Source organism: Crocuta crocuta, unplaced genomic scaffold (genome assembly GCF_008692635.1).
Source record: "Crocuta crocuta isolate KB4526 unplaced genomic scaffold, BGI_CrCroc_1.0 scaffold545, whole genome shotgun sequence".
In the NCBI taxonomy this organism is placed as follows: domain Eukaryota; kingdom Metazoa; phylum Chordata; class Mammalia; order Carnivora; family Hyaenidae; genus Crocuta; species Crocuta crocuta.
The window spans coordinates 2,926,092-2,948,753 of record NW_027551563.1 but is presented as its reverse complement, the minus strand read 5'-3'; the positions used below and the strand labels follow the sequence as shown (position 1 = coordinate 2,948,753).

Here is a 22,662-nt window from a genome sequence, read left to right as displayed (position 1 = left end):
TTGTTTTTTATTTTTAAGAAGTGAACTTACTATTTTTTTCCTTTCTAAATTTGTTGCCTTCTTAAATTAGAAGAATTTATGAGTTCTCATACCCTACTTACTCCTTGTGTTAAATGGTGATTGAATTCATTTTGACAAGTTGTTTTTATACATGGCGAAAAGTTAACTGATTACCAAGAATGAATGATTATTGATATATACAAGGAATAATGGTAAACACTTGCATTTCCCATCTAGCTCCAAATATGTTGCACTTTCTGCTGTCTTTTGAATGTTTATATATCCTCCCAAAAAAAACATATGTTGAAATAATGCTTGATGTGATGATACTAGTAGGTGGGGCTTTGGAGGTGCCTAAGTCATAAGGGGCAGCCCTTTGAATGGGATTACTGCCTTTATAAAACAGGCTCCAAAGAGATCTGTAGTCCTTCCATCATGTGAAGATACAAGATGTCTGCAGCCCTGAAGATGGTCCTCACCCAACCAGGCTGGCATCTTGATCTCAAACTTCCAACTTCCAGAACTGGGAGAATTAGATTTCTCTTGGGTATAGGCCACCCAGTCTGTGGTATTTTGCTATAGCAGCCCAAGTAGGTTAGGATGCTTTGGCCACTATGCTATGTACTATACTATTCTTTCTTTCAAAATTTATTTGACTTAAGCTTTTGCGCAGTGACAGTATCATAGCCAATGAGGTTGATCCGAGGCGAGATTATTGCTAATTGAAAAATTTATTTGACTTCGAGGAGATGAAATGATCCTATGATTTAAAAAAAAAATGTAGAGGCACCTGGGTGGGTCAGTCAGTTAAGCATTGGACTCGTGATTTTGGCTCAGGTCATGATCTCCCATTTCATGGGTTCAAGCCCCATGTTGATCTCTGGGCTGACAGCTCTCTCTCCCTGTCTCTCTACCCTCCTGCTGCTTGCATGCATATGTTCTCTCTCTCTGTCTCTCCATCAATAACAAATAAATAAAAGTAGCTTCTACCTTTTCACTTGGTTTGAAAATCAACATCTAATGTAAACAAATGTTCAACAAGTATCAAGTAAACTGTTGTAGAATCTTTCTTCATTATTATTCTCTAAAATTTTCAGTGAATATAATTAACTGGAAATTTAGGTCCAAAATATTCCTCATAGTATTTTGGTGCTTCAAATGGTGAGGAAACATTTATATGTTGTTATAATATTAATATGGCGATAGTTTTTTTTTTTTATGGGAAATGATGTATCTGAGTTTCTTTGGGGGAGGGATTAAGTACTTTATAAAAAAATCAACTAACTTCAGGTTTTTGGCCTTTGAATCTGAAGTTATCCCTAGATACTCTATCTTGGTAATTAAAAATCTTGTTTTAAATTGAACTTGAAAATTTATTTCAGTTCACAAGGGATTGACCTTTATAACTCACTTGAGGATGTTTCTCTTATGAATTATCTGGTAACCATTAACAAAAAAGAAACGTTACTACCATTGCGATAATAGCTTCATTTTCTCTGTAAAGCATTTTTCAACTGAATACTTTGGAAGAAAATACATAACTGCTTATGTGGTTATATAAATGTCTCCTTTCCATGTTTAGGAATTTACCAAATAGAAAATATTTTTAAAAAATAATATAAGGCTAATTAAACTTTTAAGACAATAGAGATATAAAGAAAGAATAGAAGACTACATTCCTGAACATTGTTTTTCTTTGCTTGTTTCTTTTTCCAAAAGGCTGTTTTCAAAGTTGATCAGGGGATCCACTCAAGAGTTCAAACAAAAGGGGAGGGTGAGGGGGCTTAGTAGCATCCAAATTGTTACCCTGCCTAGGCCATAAGGAATAAGGAATCAGTTACTGGAACACAGAGGGAGAAAGAGTTGACCATCTTGAGAGAAGCCCTGGGCTTTGGTGAGAGACACAGTTAATTCATGGCAACCTTATAGGGAAGGAGCCAGGGGAATAATGAAACAAATATTCTCATGCCTCACTCTTCTCCTTCTCTCTGACCCCTTTGTGGGGGCTACACATTAGCCAAACCCAATGAGAAGCCAGTATTCTGGGGAATATGGTCCACATGAGTCAGCATCCTGGAGCAGAGAGCTGGGTGAGAAGTGGATCTGTCCATACTAGTAAAATGTAGCTCAGGGGATCAGTAAAGACCTAAGGTCAGGAAAAATGAGAGATCAGGGATAGTAAATCTGGAAGGTGGGTTCGAGGCAAACAGTGAAGAATTCTTTTCTCATTCTTTTTTAAAATTAAAAATATATATATATTTGAGAGAGAGTTCCCGTGCATGTGAGCATGCGAGTGTGGGTGGGACAGAGGAAGAGGGGGACATAAGATCTAAATCCGGCTCTGTGCTGACAGCAGCCAGCCTGATGTGGGGCTCGAAATCATGAACCATGAGATCATGACATGAGCCACTGAAGTTAACTGAACCACCTAGGTGCCCCTTCATTACTCATTCTAACTAATGCTCAAATGACTTAGCAATGGCAATGAGAATTGTCTTCTTTTTAGTTTTTAAGATGTTTGTGTATTTTAACTTTTCCTTCCCAATCCATTAGAAAATGAACTAGAAAAGAAGTTTCTCGATCCCAGACATTTAATATTTTCAGAGGATTCATGTGTTAGTCAGCTCGAGATGGCATAACAAAATACCATACGCTGGGTGGCTTACCCAAAAGAAATTTATTTTCTCACAGTTATGCTGGGTGACTTACCCAAAAGAAATTTATTTTCTCACAGTTCTGGAGTCTGGAAGTTCATATCTGAATTGGGTTCTAATGAAGGTTCTTTTCCTGGCTTGCATTTGACTGCCTTCTTGCTGTGTCCTCACATGGCTCTAGTCCCATCATTGGGACCCCGTGCCATGACTTCATTTAAACCTAATTATCTCCCAAATGCTGCATCTTTCAATACTATCACAGTGGTGGTTAGGGTTCCTACATGTGAGTTTAGAGGGGAGCACAATTCAGAGCAGATCATATTGCTTTTCTAATTATATTTAGATGTTACATAATGATTGGTAGAAAGGGCCATAGAACCCAATACCTACATTTGCAGTTTTCTTAGATAAGACACAATGAAAAAAAAAAGAGATTGCTTTACATTCATATTTAATTTTATCTTCATAAAGAAAGTACTAACATGAGAGAAGGTATTGTTATTATATTTTTATTACCTACATGAATACACTCACCTGAGGGTTTGGATTCAGACTTGTCTGACAGCAAACACCATGCTCTTAACCATTATGTTACAATGCCTATTAGGCTAAGGCCTCACAGAGAAAAGAAGGGGAAAAAAGTGATACACAGGAATAAAACTGGAGTCTCAGATTTATCAAATCATTTTATAACATATTTACATTTGTGTGTGTGTGTGTGTGTAAACTATTATCCGCAACTTTCAGGGTGCTGTGAAAGAGAGTATTGAAGTGATCTTTCCTAAGAATAGAAAGGGGATAGATAATTTATACAAAGTTTGGGTTTTAGGGGGTAAAATATCAGATTTGTTAATAAGTAAAATGAAACTAATAATTGAGAGCCAGAATGAGATTTTTAGGCAGAAGTATGCCATTGAGTAGTTTGGGGCAGGGATGTGGTGTGGTAAGATATTAATATCTGAATGTTTGCTTAAGAAGGTAAATTTCATTTGTTCATGAATGTTCACAGCCACATTATTCATAATAGCCAAAAGAAGAAATAGCCCAAATGTCCATCAACTTATCTATGGACAATGGAATATTATTTGGCGATATAACCAAATGAAGTACTGATGAATGAATGAAACTTGAAAATGCTATGGTCAGTGAAAGAAGCCAGTCACAAAGGCAAATTTTGTATAGTTTTGTTTTTACAAGCATCCAGAATAGGTAAAACCATAGAGACAGAAAGTAGATTAGTGATTGTCAGGAGCTGGGAGAGGATGGGTAATGACTGCTAAAGAGTATACGCTTTCCTTTTAATGTGATGGAAATGTCCTGCAATTAAGTCATGGTGATGTTTGCATACCGTGAGACCTTGTGAACATACTAAACACCACTCAATACTTTAAAAGAGTGAATGTGAATTATTTGAATTATTTTTTTGATACAATAAGAAATATGTATTTCTTAGTCTTTGTCCCAGTTCCTGGCATACAACTCTTAAAACACTCAGGAGCAGAGGGGAAAGAAGAAGGTAAATCTCATAAGCAATTTATACTTCATTTCTGGAATATTTTCTTGTGTTATTTCTTTACCAATTTCCTTGTCCTCACATTCTTTGTTCACTGTTTCAGAAATTTCTACTGCCTGGATATTGAGTCTCCTAAGTTTTCTTATCTTTTGCTCTCAAGTTGCCCATCATTTTGACTTTCTGTTCCACTTGGAGAAATACACTTTCAACTACTTTCATTTTAATAATCACATTTTTAACATTTCTAATAACATGCTTTTGTTCTCTCCCTTTTTCTTAAATTCTGTTACTTTTAAATGTCCAAAGATACTTTTATCTTTTTGAAAATATTAGATATTTTCCTTTATTTTTTTCCCTCAAGTTTGCTTCTTACTTCCTGACTCTTTTCTCTTATTTTTCCCCCAGATTTTATTTTCTTGGCTTTCTTTTAGTCTCTGTCTTCCATTTTGCAAGCTGTTTCCAGATGCCTGGTGATCCATGGCTATATAATCATATTTTAGAATGAGATAGGAAAAAGAATTTGAAAATTCTGTGTACATGAATAGGGCTTTATTCATGATAAGCTTCCCTGTTGGGTAGTCAGAGCAGGGCAGGCTTTAAATTGGTAGCAATAAGTGAAAGTTTTTCTTTGGGATCTCCCTCCCCTTCTTGTCCCCCAACCAAAGATGAATCTTCCAGTCCCCTACAGGGGGATGGATGGAAGGGGTGTGGAGTGGGGGACTTTGTACCTGGCTCTTGACATTCATAGATAAGGACAGGGAAAGTGGAGGAGGGTTCCACCTTGAAATGTGCTACGAAGACACTTAATTCTCCTACTTTTAATATGTGACTCACCTTTGTCATCTGCTGTACTCTTTGTTTCTGGAGCCTTCCTAGTTCATTGCTTTTTGGAATATGAACCTCTAGTCTCCTGTTTGAGACAAGACGTGGTGTTTTGGAGGGATATACCTTTATCTGTACAGGTTAAGGAGAAGGTGTGCTCCAGAGCCCACAGTCCCCTTATTTAACACTGCATCTTATTTTTTTTTCCATAGTATTAGGAGTCCACAGATGCTGAGTCTCCTAGAGGTGCTGTGAAGCAAACTGACCAGCTATATTCAGTCTCTTCTTCTGCAATACCCCATTTTAATTTTTGCCTTAGTTTCTTACCCCTTTGGCTACTTTCTGTCTTTCTGAGTTTTGTTGAAATTTCTGGTCTCTTGTTGCCTCCTCTTTTAATACTTTTTGTACTGCTTTGCTGTGATTTCAGTAGACATTTGATACCCTTGCCATTTTTAATTCATACCTCTAAACACCCTTTTTTAAATGAAAGAAGAATATAGTACATCTGCTGGGTAAAATAATATTTTATAATTCGAGGGCCTCGGGGTCATTATATTCTCATCATATGCCATGATTGTAAGATTTTGGTTAAACTGATTATTTCTTGCTTGTGATGACTTTACGTATTATTATACATGATAAAGATTTTCCTCTTTATGACCCACAGAAAATCCTCTACTCACTTCATTTGTTACCTAGTTCAACTTAATCAACCTTTAAGACCTTGAAACACCTAATTTGTGAGAGAATGCATAGTTAGAATTAGATGCTTCTTCCCTTACCACAAAGATTGTAATTCTTTGTGTTTTCAAATTACAATATGAATGTTAATAAACCTAAATAGCATACCAGGAAATGGTCTCCCTCTGTAGATAAAAATAAATACTTGTTAATTGATTCATATTTCTTTTCTTCTTTTTCTGAAGTTCTCTAAAATGTTTATAGAAGACAAGAAATAAATGTGTAAATGTCCAAAGGAGTCCATTCGCCTGTCTAAAGAGTAACTCTGTTTGCCTAGAGAAAGTGGGTGGGGTAGCAAGTGGAAGTGATCTTTTGTATTTTGTGTTTGTTCCACATTAATTTCTTTATCAAATTTTGCTCTTTCTCTTTCTTAATAACTTAACATATATTTTATTTTATGTTTTCTGCACATGACATATTGTACTGGCATCCCAGATGTATGTGAAGAGATAAATGATAAAATCCCTGCACTTTGAGTTTATTGTCCATTTGAAGAAAACCCCCCATTAAAAAATGAGTGGGCTTGAGCATTCTGTGGCTGGGAAGGAAGTAGAGAAAGAAGCTTATATTATTTTGAGGAGGTTGTGACAGAAAAAGAAGAATAAGTAAATGGCATATGTGGCTCTTTCTCTTTTTTTCTTTGGTAGTGGTTTAGTACTGTTCATCTTTGGCTAAATATTGACGGGGCCAAGAAGGAACCCAAGAGAGAACATGACAGGGAGAGAGAACAAAGAGTTAGAGATAGATTTTTGGGGAAGCGGACAGATGGAGAAGAATAAAAGTTACAGGTTTAATAGTCAGGGAATGATTATGGGAGGAGATGAATTTTAAGTTTGGTCTTGTGGGAGTTAATAGATGCAGATTAATGAATAGTTGTCAGGGGTCAATTAGGGAATAAAAGAATGTAATGTTAAGCAAGATTGAGCAGGAATTAACAGTTCAATGTAGGAGACGGTGGCCAATTTGATGAGAATATCACATGTACAGGGATACTAAAAAAATTGTAAATCTCTTTAAGGAGATTATACATTGAAAATATGCAGGATAACATAACTGCTAAACTTTTTCGCTTTTCTTTAATTCTGCTCTTTTTAAATCCTTCATTTCTTAAAAACCTCAATAATTTTTAAGAATGACCAATTTATTCTTTAACTGTGTCCCTCCCCACTTTGATCATTAATGATCTTATTGTTTTCCTCATAAATATTCATACTCTCTCTTCTATAACATGTAAAAATAATCTAATTTTCAATTAACAAAAGTTTGCCACAGTTAGTGGACCCTGAATGTTTTATCTTTTTCTCTTGTACGGTAGAGATCCCTAGAAAGAATAACCTACTGCCATGCGCATGTGCTCTTTCCATAGCCCCACAGCCCATTCAGTGGTTTCCATCCTCCCTTACTCTTAATAGTAAAAAATAAAATAGTACAAATAACTGGATGGTGGCACATTTAAACTTAAGACCTATTAATGAAGCAATGTAAATCTTCTCCTACCATTATAAATAATTTGAAGTGTATATTTACATCAGTATTTCATGTAAATTCATAAATGAATTTCAACTGCATCATGACTTATGATAGGGTCTCAATATTCTGCAGTTTCTGAGGGATCATTTCTAGTTATTCTATTGGACAAACTATATCATTTTGCTGTGTACTACCTGCCAATTCAAATTTGTCATAAATCAATGTTTTTGTAGTTTACTTGTTAACACTTTCTTTTACTAGGCACCTTCTATAGAAATTCTTTCAGCCGTGGCTTCAGATCTTATGTATTTTATATTTTGTCCAGGATTAAAATTTATGGGTATAGAGATTCAGAGTTGTTTTGATGAACCTAAGGGAAGGTGGGGGGAAAGAGAGGTAAGCAAACCGTAAGTGACTCTTAACTATAGAGGACAAACTGAGGGTTGATGGAGAGGAGGTGAATGGTGGGATGGGCTAAATGGGTGATAGGTATTAAGGAAGGTACTTGTTACATGTTATACGTAAGTAATGAATCACGAAATTCCATTCTTGAAACCAATATTATGCTATGTATTAAATAACTAGAATTTAAATAAAATTAAAAAAAGATTCAAAGTTGTTTGCTGTTAGCATGTTGAAGACATTGTTGCAGTTCTGTCTTATATCCAGAGTTACTGATAAAAATCTTGATTATTTTATTCTTTTACCTGTGCATGTAATTGGCCTTTTCTCCTGGTAGTCACTTAGATTTCTTCTTTATCCTTGCTATTCTAAATGTCACTACCATTTACCCTAACACAGGGTTTTATTTCTTACTCTTTTCCTGAAATTGTTCTTATTTTTGTAACTCATCTTTTTCCTGGTTCTCATTTTTTCCTTAGTCCATTTTCATATTATAGCCACAGTTATCATTTCTAAGAGTTCACATCTGCTCCTATTATGCTTCTGCGTTAAACCATTTGTGATGAACTCTCCCAATCCTTGATTTGGTTAGAGCCTGGCTTTTCACACTCTGTGTCAAGAATCTGACCTGGTGAGTTTTCGGATTCCCCAGAACTCACTTGCAATAAGGAGATCCTTTCTCTGTTTTATAGTTGGGCTCCCATGTATGATTATGTTGAAATAATTTTTCTGTTTTAAGAATTGAACAACACTGGCCTCTAGTTTAAATTCTGTTCTTAGCTTGACATGCAAGGGCCTCCATTTCCTGACCTCTGGATTCCTTTCCAGCTTTGTCTTCATCCTTGTCCCAGTTCATTTGGGCTGCCACAACAAAGTATATAGATAGGGTGCCTTATAGACAGCAGAAATTTATTTCTCACAGTTCTGGAATCTAGAAGACTGAGATTAGAGTGCCAGTATGGTAGAGTTTGGTGAGGGCTCTCTCCTGGGTCATGGGCCATCAACTTCCCATTGGCAACATCTTGACCGTGTGTCAAGAATCTGACCTGGTGAGTTTTCACATGGGGAGCAGAGAGAGGAAGCAAGGTCTTGGACTTTTAAAAAGATACTAATCTCTTCATGAGAGATCTACCCTATTGACCTCATCTGATCCTCATTACATTTACATATACCATCGCATTGAGGGGTAGGATTTCAGCCTATGAATTTGAGGTGAGGAGGACACAGACACTCAGTCCATAACAATGAGATATATAGTCCATACTGAATTACTTGCAGTTGCCCAAATGTTATTCTCCTCTCAGCAAATACAAAGGCAGCATCCCTTTTGTGTGGGATGGCTTTCCCCTGTTGCAGTCTGACAAGCTTTTAGTCTTTGATACAGAGTTTCTGTGTTATTTATTTTTGGTGAAGTTTTCATAATGCCAAACTCTACTGTCCACTTACTAACCACCTTTCTGCCACAAACCCGTCTGGAGCCTGTTCCGTCCTCATTCACTGTGATGGTATGTAGTTTTAGACTGTGAATCAATGTCTCATTCGTCTTTCTGACCCTGGGATTTAGTAAATGTCTGGTAGAAGCTACTCAGTAAATGTTTATTTACTTCATGGATGATATGGATAAAGACCCATCAGGTAGTATGGTATAATGTCCATAATAATGCACATTATACAGAAAGTGAAAGAAATTTTTAAAGTTGTATGTCCATAACTTTAAGTTATATTCTTTGTGTTTAGGCATCTTTGAACTATAGAATTGTTATTTATAGGAGTTCTATTTCTCAGGGTTGAAAACAAATGAACCAATATTGGAATCTGGAAATTATAGCTTGTTTTAATGAGTCTTTAGCATTTTCTGTGTTCATACAAAGATCTTTGTGAGTTACTGTTTAGAGAACTTAATATTAGGAAAAAGTTTGCCTTTCTCATGAAGATTTGAAATGCTTATTTTTATTTCATGATTATTCCCTCTTTTCTCTTGTCTGTAAAAAAACTTAAAATTAAGTGAAATGTACAATGGCAATAACCATCCAACTCCAGAGTTCTAAGCTGTTATCTCATCTCCTTGCCTTCCAGCCCTGCTTTCCTTCTGACCATTTTTCTTTTAAAAAATTTTTTTTTACATTTATTTATTTTTGAGCAACAGAGAGACAGAGCACAAGTGGGAGAGGGACAGAGAGAGAAGGAGACACAGAATCTCAAGCAGGCTCCAGGCTCTGAGCTGTAAGCACAGAGCCCAACATGAGGCTGAAACCCACAAACCGTGAGATCATGACCCGAGCTGAAGTCAGATGCTTAAGCGACTGAGGCACCCAGGCGCCCCTCTCCTTCTGACCATTTTCATTGTAACTGCTGAGTTTTAAAAATTTTAATTTTACATATTACATTATGTATTTTTTTTACAAGTAGTTTATTGTCAAATTAGTTTCCACATAACACTCAGTGCTCATCCCCACAAGTGCCCTCCTCCATGCCCATCCCTCCTCCCCCCTACATTATGCATTTTTTAAATTAAAAGATTTCCCTCTCATTTGGAAGTTAGAAAAAATTAAATGTGTATAAATCTGTGAATAAGGGCTTCAGATTATTTCAAATGAAGACCCAAAATGTTGTTTGAACATTTCACATCACCTATGAGTAAATAAATGCTGCCTAAGTCTTTTTCCTTACAGTTCAGAACCAGTTAGGAGGCTACGAAAGGGATTTACTATGAGATGTGCCAGAGGTCTAAATATTTAGATGAGTACTATGAAAAGGGAAAAGTCCAGTTATGGGTTGATGTCACTCTTATTGTATCCCAAATTCATCATTCTACATTATTTCTCTCCTGTTGAGACACATCTTATCTCCGTTTTAAACGTTTTCCTCATTGGAAACTTTTTCTAACCTTGAGGAATATTTACTTTTGATATAATGACATAGAAATGTAGGCTGTCCTGTTACTATATCTCTGTCTATTTTGCTTAAGCTACAATAAATTATAATGGAAGAAAACTATTTCCATTTTCTTTTTTAGATATACAGATGAAATCTTACTACAGCTTGTTTGCATTAAGCCTGATTTCTGTGCATTGGAGTTTTCCATGGCGAGATGGGGAGTAGTTTGGCTGATGTAGTTTTGTTTTCCCTTTTCATTTTCAAGCTAAAGCCCTGCAGAATAGGAGGTGGTTGGTAAGATGTTACTGGCAGTATAGGGATTGCTTTCTGAAGTCATTATGAATTAACAGCTAATGGGTAACGTTCTTCGGTAGCTCGTTTATAATTGAGTGCAGATAGATGAAAATCAAACACAAAGGGAACTCAATTTTATCATTAATTTTGACTTTGTTTAACGGATGATTTCTGGGCACCACGGCAGCCTTTCTAATTTGTCTGTGTATGATGAAGAAACTAATCATACACAGCTCAGAGAACAAATAACATACGTTTTCCCAAAAAGGTCACCTTCAGAAACAAGCACAAGAGAAAAAGATCTCATAAACCTGTTGATCTTTTTCTTTTCTCCTATGTTTTTACTCTTTCTTTTAAGATTTCAATATGTAAAACAATCATTTCATATTTTAATTTCATAAATTTCATAATTTAATATATGCAGTGATTGAGTGTAAAGAATTTGTAGCATAAGCTATGTTATAGATATAATTGGTTTGTTTCTTTATAAAAGGATTCCTTGATTTATTTTATAAAACTTACTGTGTGCCAAGTGTTATTTTAGCCACTTTATAAATATTAATTCATTTATTTCTCTTAGCAGCCCTATCAGGAATGTGCTGTTCTCATTATTCCTATTTTTCAGATGAAGAAAGTGAGGCACAAAGAGAGAATATAACTTGCTCAGTCACATAGGTAGCTGATAGTTGGTGGAGCTGGGGTTCAAACCCAGGAAGGCTGACTATAGCAATTGTGTTCTTAACCCTTATGCTATATTGCTATAATTTTCTAGTTTAATTATAATTCCTATAACTTCTTGCAAACTCTACTTACAAATATTACTAAGCATAACCTTTGGCTTCAATGATAAACCTTTGCAAATTCTGATGTGTTTTTAGAATACATATGTTTTTCATTATGTTTTTCTATGAACAAGTGACAATGATAGTAATAAATTTGGGAGAACACAAAAAACAATCAGATATCTTTTTAATTATTAGGAACATTCAATGGAACTTATGCTATTAGTAATATACATGTATTTGTATATATAATACATATACATATCAAGTTAGGTACTTGATAGAATCATAACTACTAATAGATGATGTCATAATATCAATGTGAGGGCAGCTTACAATGAAGATTCTCAAAGGAAGCTATGCACACAAATTGAAACAGTTTGATCTTATGATGTTGCTAGCTGCTGTGTATATATGTATGCATATGTGTGTATGTATGTGTGTGTGTGTATGTTGGTAGGTGTATGTATAGTTAGTTTTATAGCTATGTAAGCCACAACATTCTAAAGTAAGGTGGATTTTACCTTGTACTTTTTAAATCTAGATTGGTCCCTATACCTGTTGTGAACATACATCCATGTCTTACCTCTCTGTAAAGACCTGTCAGCTTGGGTGGTGATGAAGGTGCAAGGTTCAGAAAGCAAGGACCTTGTGGTTGGGTGAGACTATTCAGGGTACCTGGAAGGACATCAATGTCATTACAGAGTCAAAAAAGAAAGAGGCTAAAGTATGTACAAAGAAAACCTGAGGATAGAGCATGAAAGAAATCCAGTTGTTTATAAGCTGGTGTGGCTAGACAGAGGATGGTTAGAGAACTCTGTAATGAATGTGGTTAAAGAAACAAAATAAGGTGTGAGCTGAGCTGGCTGTGGTGAGTGAGTTTCACCACGCTGTTACTTTTTATTTATTTTTTTAATTGTAATGTGTTTTGCTGGCCCAACACTACACTCCGTTGAGTTTATTACGATCTGATTCAGTGGGACATAGACATCTTTCTCAGTTATCATATTAGGTAAAATATTGGTTCTTTGCCTTTGTCAAGCACCAAGACAGCAGTGTCTTAATCAAAATAGATTATTCATTTATCTTTAAAGTATAAGTTCAGGTCAGTAGGTGCTCTATGAATAGTCTGTGTACAGGCTGGTTTCCTTGTTACATCCTGTTGGTCTTCTGTTACCAAGTGTGTTGCTCACATGATAAACAATATTTGCCATCTCTGTTTCCTATAGTAAGAGGAAAACATGGTCAAGGCATTCCCATTTAAGGATGCGAACACATCATGTCTATACACATCCTTTTGGTCAGATCTTAGTTTTGTTGGCCATTCTAGCTACCAGCAATGTTGGAAAATGTTGTTTTAGCTTGGTGGGGCATTTTTCCATCTAAAATTCAGCTGCTTCTGTCTTCAAGAAAGAAATGGAGGGCTGATTTTGCAATGCAATTGGCATTTATTGTCATAGCCATTTAAAAGGAACTTTTTAAGGAAATGGAAGAATTAACCCAGTGCTAGAAACTTTTATTTATTTATTTATTTACATTTTAATTATTTTATACTTCCCAGATCAATTGTAAATATATCCTTTAAAACTTAAAAAAATAGTTTTAAAACTTTTATGAGTTAAATCATCATAACTTAGAAAAAGAATGATGTTCTTAATAGTATAAAAAGAGTTTAGAGGATACAGGTGATAATAATACACACTCAAGAATATAACTAGTATTAATAATGTACAATTTATAATGACATACTTTAGATCATTGTAAACTCCAACATTAAACAAATAAAGTGAAAGTGAAATCCTAAAGCGGTCTGGAATTTGTTAGACAATATTATGTGGGGCTTAAAATGTTTCCACTTTTTGAAGGACGTCTAAATTATCTTGAATTGCTAGTCTCACTTTTAATGCTATGCTGTTTTTAATTTGACAACAACTTCTGCATAAGAGTAGGATTTAATGAAAACACTGCATGTAAATATAGCAGTGTGGGATGTAAAAGCATACTGAGCAGATTTTCCAACTGGACAGCAACCAGGCTCTAACCTGGTTTTCTTAAATAGAAAAACTGAGCACTTAAACTGACTGCTTCTATAATGGAGGATTCATAGGACAGCTGGATGGGTACATTTGAGATACCTACAATATAAATTAAGGTTTCAGAAGAGTGATTTTCCTTCTTTTCTTAACAAACCTAAATAGGTTCTTTTTTGTATTGGTGGTGAGCATTTTTAAATATACATATTAATTCTTGCTTTTCTGAAATAAATTTGTAGGAATATCAGATAAGAAGGAAAATGTGTGAGTCAGCATTTATCTGTAAAATTATTATAATCAATGAAATGACTTTAAAAACATTTTACATAATATTAGAAGGGCTTTAAAAAGAAGAATACTTTTTAGAACTGGTAAATTGGTTAAATATTTTATTATTTTTCTAAACATCAGGTTTTTTAAATTTAATACTGGTTAAACATTTTAAGGGCCACCTTTAATAAACTGAATCTTAACTAAAATAGAATTATAGTTTTAAATTTATCTACTAAAAGACATTTTAGGGAAAAATCATAAAACAAGACAGAAGCACTTTAAAATGGTTCAGTTGTACCCTTGAGAGACTTTTATTTTTTAATTTTCTTTAACTTTATTTATTTATTATGAGAGAGAGAGAGAAAGAGAGAGAGAATAGGGGAGGGGTAAAGAGAGAGGGAGAGAGAGAATCCCAAGCAGGCTCCATACTGTCAGCACGGAGCCCCACATGGGGCTAACCACCGTGAGATCATGACCCGAGCCGAGATCAAGAGTTGGACGCTTAATTGACTGAGCCATCCAGGTGCCCTGAGAGAATATTTAAAAAAAAAAAATAATTTTGGTGATTTCAGAACCCTCATAGGAGATCTGTCAGCGTGCTGGCCTCTCAGTCCCTTCACCTCGTCTGCTCACTGGTCTTGCCCTTCTCTCAACTCACTGCTCTCAATTGCATGGCTGTCAGCCGCCACTGGGGTGATCACTCTGCAGATACTGTCTCCACTCCTAAACTCTCCACTCTCGAAGTCCATGCCATCCACCTGCATGTTCACAACAACTTGTGTAACAGTCCCCTAAGGCACTGGTTCTCAAATGTTAACACGGACTTGTTAAAAGACACTGCCCGGGGTGTCTGATTCAGTAGGTCTGGGATGAACTTGACGATTTGCTTTGGCAAGTTCCCGGATGATGCCAGTGCTGGTGGTGTGGGGCCCAAACCGGGAACTGCTCAAAGGACTCTGTTACTGTGTAGCATATGCCTCTAGTTGATAATGCTTTAAAAAACAAGATTGTGTCCTCAAATCTTGTTTGTCTTTTCTTTTTTGAGTTTGTTTGTTTGTAGATCTCAAGGTCCCTTGAGAAAAGTGTGATTTTTTTTTTTCTGGATTAGTTATATACAACTGTTTTAATTCTGATTTTGAAGAATGTGGGCAAGGGGCAATAAAAGAGTGCTTGAACAAGATTTTATATTTTATTTCATTGAACAGGGAAACTCTCCATTAAATGCCTTTTATTTTTACTACCCAAAGTATGCTTTTTTACTGCCCCACATCAAATCACCCTAATTGGTGAAACTTACATAATCACAGTTGCAGAGTTCCTCAGCCATTTCTCCCCTAATACAAGATTAGGACATATGGACTCATGTAGTTACTTTATATTACACCATTGCTGGAAGCCCTGCTGTAGCAATTTTCTTAAAGGCAAGGCATCAGGGAGGAAGTTGGAATAACTAAGTCAATGTTTGCTAAGTGTCCATTTACTAGTTTGTTAACTAGCTGTCATGACAAATTATTTTATATACAGGATGCTATAAAAGACTAGGGAATATATAAGTTTATTATATGCCATTTATGGCTTTTAGCAAGTTACAGATCTTGGGTATTCCCAAGTTTGCATTACAAAATGTAACTAGTATTTCAAAAACTTTTCAAATAAATAGTACTCAAGTATATGTCAGTTTTCTGGTTTTGTTTTTGTTTTTGTTGTTTTGTATTTATAATAAGAAATATGGTGATAATTTTTATTCTTTCAAGGTACATATTTCATTATTTAAATTTTTGTCCTCTCATAATGCATCTGTAGAACAAATAATCTTCTTAAAAAATAGTTTATCGTCAAGTTGGCTTCCACATAACACCCAGTGCTTATCTCCACAAGTGCCCTCCTCCATGCCCATCTCCCCCCTTCCGCTCTCCCCCATTCCCATCAGTCCTCAGTTTGTTCTCAACATTCAAGAGTCTCTCATGGTTTGCCTCCCTCCCTCTCCCCCCAATTTCCCCCTTCTTCTCCCCCACGGTTCTCTGTTAAGTTCCTCCTAATCCTCCTATACGTGAAAACATATGGTAGCTATCCTTCCCTCCCTGACTTATTTCATTCAGCATAACACCCTCAAGTTCCATCCATGTTGCTACACATGGCAAGATTTCATTCTTTCTCATTGCCATGCAGTATTCCATTGGATAGATAAACCACATCTTCTTGATCCAGTAGTCAGGTGTTGGACACTTAGGCTCTTTCCATGTTTTGGCTATTGTGGAGAGTGCTGCTATGAACATTGGGGTACATGTGCCCCTATACATCAGCACTCCTGTATACCTTGGGTAAACAGTACTATTCCTGGGTCATAGGGGAGTTCTATTGTTAATTTTTTGAGGAACCCCCACACTGTTTTCCAGATGGGCTGTACCAGTTTACATTTGCACCCACAGTGTAGGAGGGTGCCCGTTTCTCCACATCCTCGCCAGCATCTAGAGTTCTCTGATTTGCTCATTTTAGCCACTCTGACTGGCGTGAGGTGGTATCTCAGTGTGGTTTTGATTTGTAACAAATCATCTTTTTGAGTATGATGCCTAATACCATTATTCATCACGGTACCATGTCTCACCTGAATATCTAAACACATCTGAATGCCAATACCATGTGACACTATTCCTGTGAACTCTGCCTATTAGATGATTTTGGCTTCACGTCCATGCCAGTACTACCTATTTTTCAGAGGGTATGTTTCTCCATGTTCTCTTGAGTCATGGTAAAAGCATAATGCACATAAATATCGACTCCAGCCAGACTGCTTGTGTTCACTTGATGTTTCCAGTACCTTCTAATGGTGGAAACTTCAACTAATCATCTCAGTCCTTTCCCCTAAACTGGGATTAATAATAGCACCCCATAGACTTGAGAGGGTATAAAAGCATTTATAACAATGCTTGATCCTAAGTTAATTCTCTGTAATCTCAACTAAATTTTTTACATGCAAGTGCTCAGAGCTGTATTTCAGTAATCAACATCTTTGTGGATTCTGAGTGCAGGCCAAATATTTTATAAATTCTAAAATAAAGCAGTACCTGATGAGTCTGTAAATCAGCATTGTTATTTCTCCTTACAAAATGCTCTGTTTCCTGAGATTCAGCTCTTGTGTTCATGGACTCACCCCACTAATGTGTGAAAATTCATGAGTGTTTATAAAAGCCATGTGCTTTGCCCAGCACTTATTCCTATAAAGAATTTTAAGTGCTCTTTGAGCATTCATTTTATTCAAAGTTTACATTTGAAGTATCTTGGAACTATGTATAAAATCTCTGTACGACTTTAAAAGAAATCTTAATGAAATGTTATGGGAGAGATCAAGGAGACGGTGAGACCAAAATGAAACTACCACAGTGAAGATGGATAGAGAATCCTTAATAAAGAAAGGAACCATTGGAAATGAGAAAAGCTAGTTGTTTTGAAACTAATCAAATACAAGGACTGGATGTGAATGATCAATAAGATCTAATCAATGTGAAAAAGGATATCATAGGAAATGTATTAAACTGTGAGCACTGGAATGAATTTGGATACTGTTCTCATATTGCACGCACGTTTTTGTCCATCCAATAACCAAGAGAGCCTTTCATATTTTGGTGAAGACAATTTCCTTAGTCTTTTCAGTGACCTCTAACAAGTCACAAGAACAAATGTGAACCTTTCTGCTTTTATAACTCCTAAAGATTATCAATTATATATTGACTTGACAGTTAGTGAATTTTTTTTGTGTGTTTTATATAATTGTCCAAATATACTACAGTGAAATTTGCCTAAAAATATAAAAGTTGTTTTAATTTATCATAATTTATAAGTAATATACAGATAAAACAAATTTCTTAGGCTAAAGGATAAATAGGAATGTATTTTGAAAAGATGCCTTTGCAAAAGATCCTTAGCTTTAGTGTGATTCAGCTTTATTAAAGAGTAGTTCACACATGTAACTTGTATACTACCAAGCAAATATTTGCTTTATTTTAAGTGCCTTATATGGTTTGTAACTGATCCTTACTTGTTTATGAGGAGAAAACTTCTACTAGACTTACATGAAAGATACTAATTTATCTTAGTGGCTCAGTCAGTTAAGCATCCAACTTCGGCTCAGGTCATGATCTCACAGTCCGTGGGTTTGAGCCCCGCGTCAGGCTCTGTGCTAACAGCTCAGAGCCTGGAGCCTGCTTCAGATCCTGTGTCTCCCTCTCTCTCTGTCCCTCACCCACTCGCTCTCTGTCTCTGTCTCTCAAAATAAAATAAAGACATAAAGAATTTAAAAAAATAAATTAAACTCTGAAATAACAAATATTTGAAAATAAGGACTTTAATAATTTAGAGTTATTAGACAATTCTGTTTTGCTGGCCTAATTAGCTAAAAGTAACATATTTTGTTCCTAGAAGAGTAAATAATGAGATTAGTATAGTTTAACTCTTTAGCTCTAGGTTTTAACAGTGTTTGTGTTATTCTGGGCTAGGGTGGAGGATGAAGAAAGGTAAACTGATACATAAACAGAAAGTATTTTTGTACATAAACATTCATGTACCACATACAGTCTTTAAGTCACTTACTATTAACAAAAAAAATCTCTGCATATATTGCAAAAATACATATATCTTTCAGTTACGTGTATGAATCAAAACTGTCTAGTGAGGTAAATTTGATGAGATTCAAGTATACAGTTGACATTTAATGTAAGGTTACAAGCTATTTTTTTTCAGTTGTAAGGCAGAATAATCTTCCAATCTCCTTACCATTCTCAAAGGGGTCTGCCATACTCCTGGTATCCTAAAACTGTAAACTTACAGTTCTTTTATTTCTTGTCTTCTAGTATTGTCACATTCAATCAGTTGAGAAATTTAGCTGATTCTTCCTATGTAAGATTTCTGGAATATTGTTCTTTTCACTTGTAGCTTGGGCCTTTATTGCCTTTTGTCTGAATTACTCCAGTGGCTTCCCCTTTCCACCACAGCAGACCGTAGTTTTCAAAGATAGCTTTGCTTTGTATCACCATCACAGAGGAAGAGAGGGCTGTGTATTTTTCAACAGCTCCCAATGATTTTGGTGGATGGCAAGTTTGGAACTACCGACCTTAGAGATATAACATTGGGCTGGGGTCAGTCAGGTACCTGGGGTTATTGTTTCACCATTAATAATTAGCTATTTGATTTTATATTTTGATTCCTCAATTTATTTGCTCAATATGTTTTACATGTCCCACCTAATGACTTTGTGAAGATACCTTTAAAAGGTAAAAAAAGATCTAATGATCTGTCATTATTATTTATATGGTACTGATAGTTTCTTAAGGAGTATTTAAGAAACGTAAGTACTTTTTTAGCTGTTACTCAATCCTAAACTCTTCAGTATGCCATTTCAATTTTCTTCATTATTTAATTAATTGTTGCTGTTTTAAACTTTCTTGTATTCAGCTTGCCAGGTTTTAATTTGGAGGTTTGTGTAGTATTCTAGAATCACACTTTGTTATTCTATTGAATTTGTTTCCACCTTTGAATATCTATTTTACTTTATTCATTTCCTAGAATGGTCCATTTTCTGTTTTTGTGCCTTTCCACATCCATTTCCTCCTTCAAAATGGCTTAGAAGTCCCTTCCTTAATGAAATAACACTGATTAAACACCTATTTCACATAACCTCAGAATTTATAAATGCTGCTTTTATTATTCTCTTATTATCCTGTTTTTCTCTCTATATTTATCTGTATACATCTAAATCAGTGTGTACATATACACAGAGTATTATTTTTCTCTTTGTAATGAGCATCCTAGAACTTGCCAACAAGAAAGAACCTTTGAGATCATCTTTGTAAAATATTCTTGAATTCGTTAAGAAAATTGAATTTCAATGAAGTTACAACTTGCCCAAGATCATGGATCTCTTCATATTTAGTAAGGTCTGAACCTACAGAATACCATCTCACGCTTATTATAAAATAAATTATCTGTCATTGCTTGAGGTATAAATAAGCAAATATTACCGGTACAGTTATTTTTATTTACAATATGTTTCCTGACTGTGAATAGTCTTCTAATGGATACCATTCTTCTTTTATGAGTTTAAATTGTTAGAACATTGTTGGAATTTTATAAAGTATTATTTTGAGTACTCAGTATGTTAAAGGTACTATTTTAAGCATTTTTTTTGCTCAGCAGCTTGTTCTGGTGTATAACCCTTATTTTCCAGTCCTATGAGGTATAGATACTATAACTATTGCCTGTTTTAGCTGAAGAAAGTGGATGTTAGCTAGATTAAGTTTCTTGTCCAATGTCGTAAGTGGCTGAAACAATAATCAAACCAAACTGTTAATCTTCTAGTCTCTCCTCTGTAATATACTGACTTATGTTGAAGTTGGGAGAACGATAGTAATCAACTAGCTCAAACTTTATTTAAAATGTGTGGAAACAGGGTGATTTGGGCACATGCTGATTAAGGGAGGGAAACAAACCATTTATTTTGAAGTATAATTACATTGGAAGTGGATAAAATAAATAAATATGGTAAATATTATTCTAAATAAATAGGTGCTCTGTTTTCAACTGTTTTTGCTTACTTGCATTTCTTATTTAAATGTATATGTGCATGTATTTAACCTGGAACAATTTCACATTCTTTTTTAGAATGTATTTTTTTTTTTCAGAAAATGATATCATTGTTGTTATCAAGTTGAATACCTGGGATTTGATGCTGATAACCTTTCTGACATCACTGACATGTCTTCTTGGTTATAATATAATTCAAATATTTTTTTACTTTGAGTTTTTTAATTCATTGGTTGATTTTATTTTTCTTAGTTAAGAAACTAGGTTATGCTCTTTTTTTCAAAAGATGCAGTACATTTTTTAAAGATTTAATTTATAAAATAAATTTTGTGAACACTGTTTCAGTAGGAAGCCCCCAGGTACAGCATTTAATATTCATATTCTTAATAATAACTGCAGGAAACAGCATTCTATCTCCAGTTCTTCTGAATAATAATACGAAATCTTATTTTCAAATAACAATAAGAATTCACAAATTTTAGTAACTGAAACATCTGTGGTCTCTGAATCTGTTTTTTTTCAAATTATAGACAGTATAAGATTTCTTTCTTATTTTTCTTCTACAAAAGTCTCTTATGGTGAGTTTCCTAAGAGAGTTAAAGCAGCCTCCATTTCATTATTGTGGATCATGATATTTTTCATAGATTTAACTGTGCTCTTTAGGCAATTAAAATCATAAGGCTAAAATAAACACATAATTTAAAGTTTTTTCTTAAATTTTTTTTAAATAACAATAAGTTGTGTGTTTGAATATATCATTTATGTATCAAATCGATACACTTGTGGCAGTGGAGTTATATCTCCCTCTTTTGGAAAGTTAAGGCATGGCATTTAATTGCAATTAAATTATTCTTTATAGATTTTCAGTATACAAAATTTTCTGAGCATACAGTTATAAAAACAATATTTTTCTTTGGAATAGTTTTTCTTTGAAATTTTATAACATTAACAAAAAAGTGTAAACATTTGTTTGTACATATACATATATTAATTTGTTTAAGCTTCAGAACTATAGGCCATTTGATGATAGGTGTTTGAATCTAAGAAAACTTTATTTTCATATTTGAAATGTTTTCATTTTTACTTAAAGAGAGTCAGTTTTACTTTTTTTGTCAAAGCAAAATTATTAAACATGATTTATAATGTTTGTTAGGAAACATAATTTAATTTTTTAAACATTTTTTATGTTATTTATTTCTGAAAGAGAGAGAGCGTGACTGTAGGAGGGGAAGAGATAAAGGGAGACACAGAATCAGAAGCAGGCTCCAGGCTCCAAACTGTCAGCACAGAGCCTGACACGGGGCTTAAAACTCACAAATCATGACCTGAGCTGAAGTCGGAAGCTTAATTGACTGAGCCACCCAGGTACCCCAAGAAACAAAACTTAAAACAATGAGAAATAGAGAAAGAAAACAGCAGAGTAGCTCTTTTCCTACCATCTACTGTTTTAGGTTTTGTAGATGTTCTTCCTGATCTGTTTCTATGTATTTATAAACTATCTTTCTCCTTGTCACCCTGCTTCTCTGTATTTATATGCTTTGTGTTATCATAAATATGTGATTATTCCATGCTTATTGTTTTCCAATTTACTCATTCTTTCCCCCACTTAAACCTCCCCCCCACCCGATTCAATATATCATGCAAATCTGAAAAGGTACATTAGTATTTTACTGACTTGAATCAACTCCATACTCATATTAATGAAGTGATGCCTAAAGCTAGAAATTAATAGCATTCTACCTTGGCATAACAAACTATTACAAAAAGAAATAAAAACTTATTAATATACCTAATGTGTGTTATACAGATCTGTTTCGGTTAATAGCTAACCTAATTTTATAATAATTTTGTGCTTTCTTGAGATATTAAAATCAGGACTTTTCCTTCACTACTATTGTTTACAAGAACATTTTCTTTTTTCTACACTCTTTTCTGCCCATATCAGCACCTTAGGAAGTGCTCTCACATTACCTGTAAATTGTTCACCACTGCTGAGTATCTTTCTGGATATGGTCTTAGATTTTGTTTTGTACTCCTTTGTAATTCTGCCTACAGAATATAAAGGGATTCAGATTTAGAGATTTTCATTTAACCATTACCATATCACAAGAACACTGCTTACAGGTAAGGTAAAAATAATGTTTGCAAGAGTCAAAATAGGTTCTTTTACTTTAAAAAGTTTCACATCTTAGGGACTCCTGGATAGGTCCATCTGCTAAGGGTCT

The 22,662-nt window shown here is 34.8% G+C and overlaps 1 protein-coding gene and 1 pseudogene across 1 annotated transcript in view; both read left to right on the top strand.

Moving 5' to 3' along the window:
• The window catches only part of GBE1 (1,4-alpha-glucan branching enzyme 1), a 269,814-nt gene that overhangs the window by 92,889 nt on the left and 154,263 nt on the right, over window positions 1–22,662 (top strand). The gene's annotated exons all lie outside the window — the stretch shown is intronic.
• Window positions 662–768, top strand: LOC144219941 (U4 spliceosomal RNA; annotated as a pseudogene).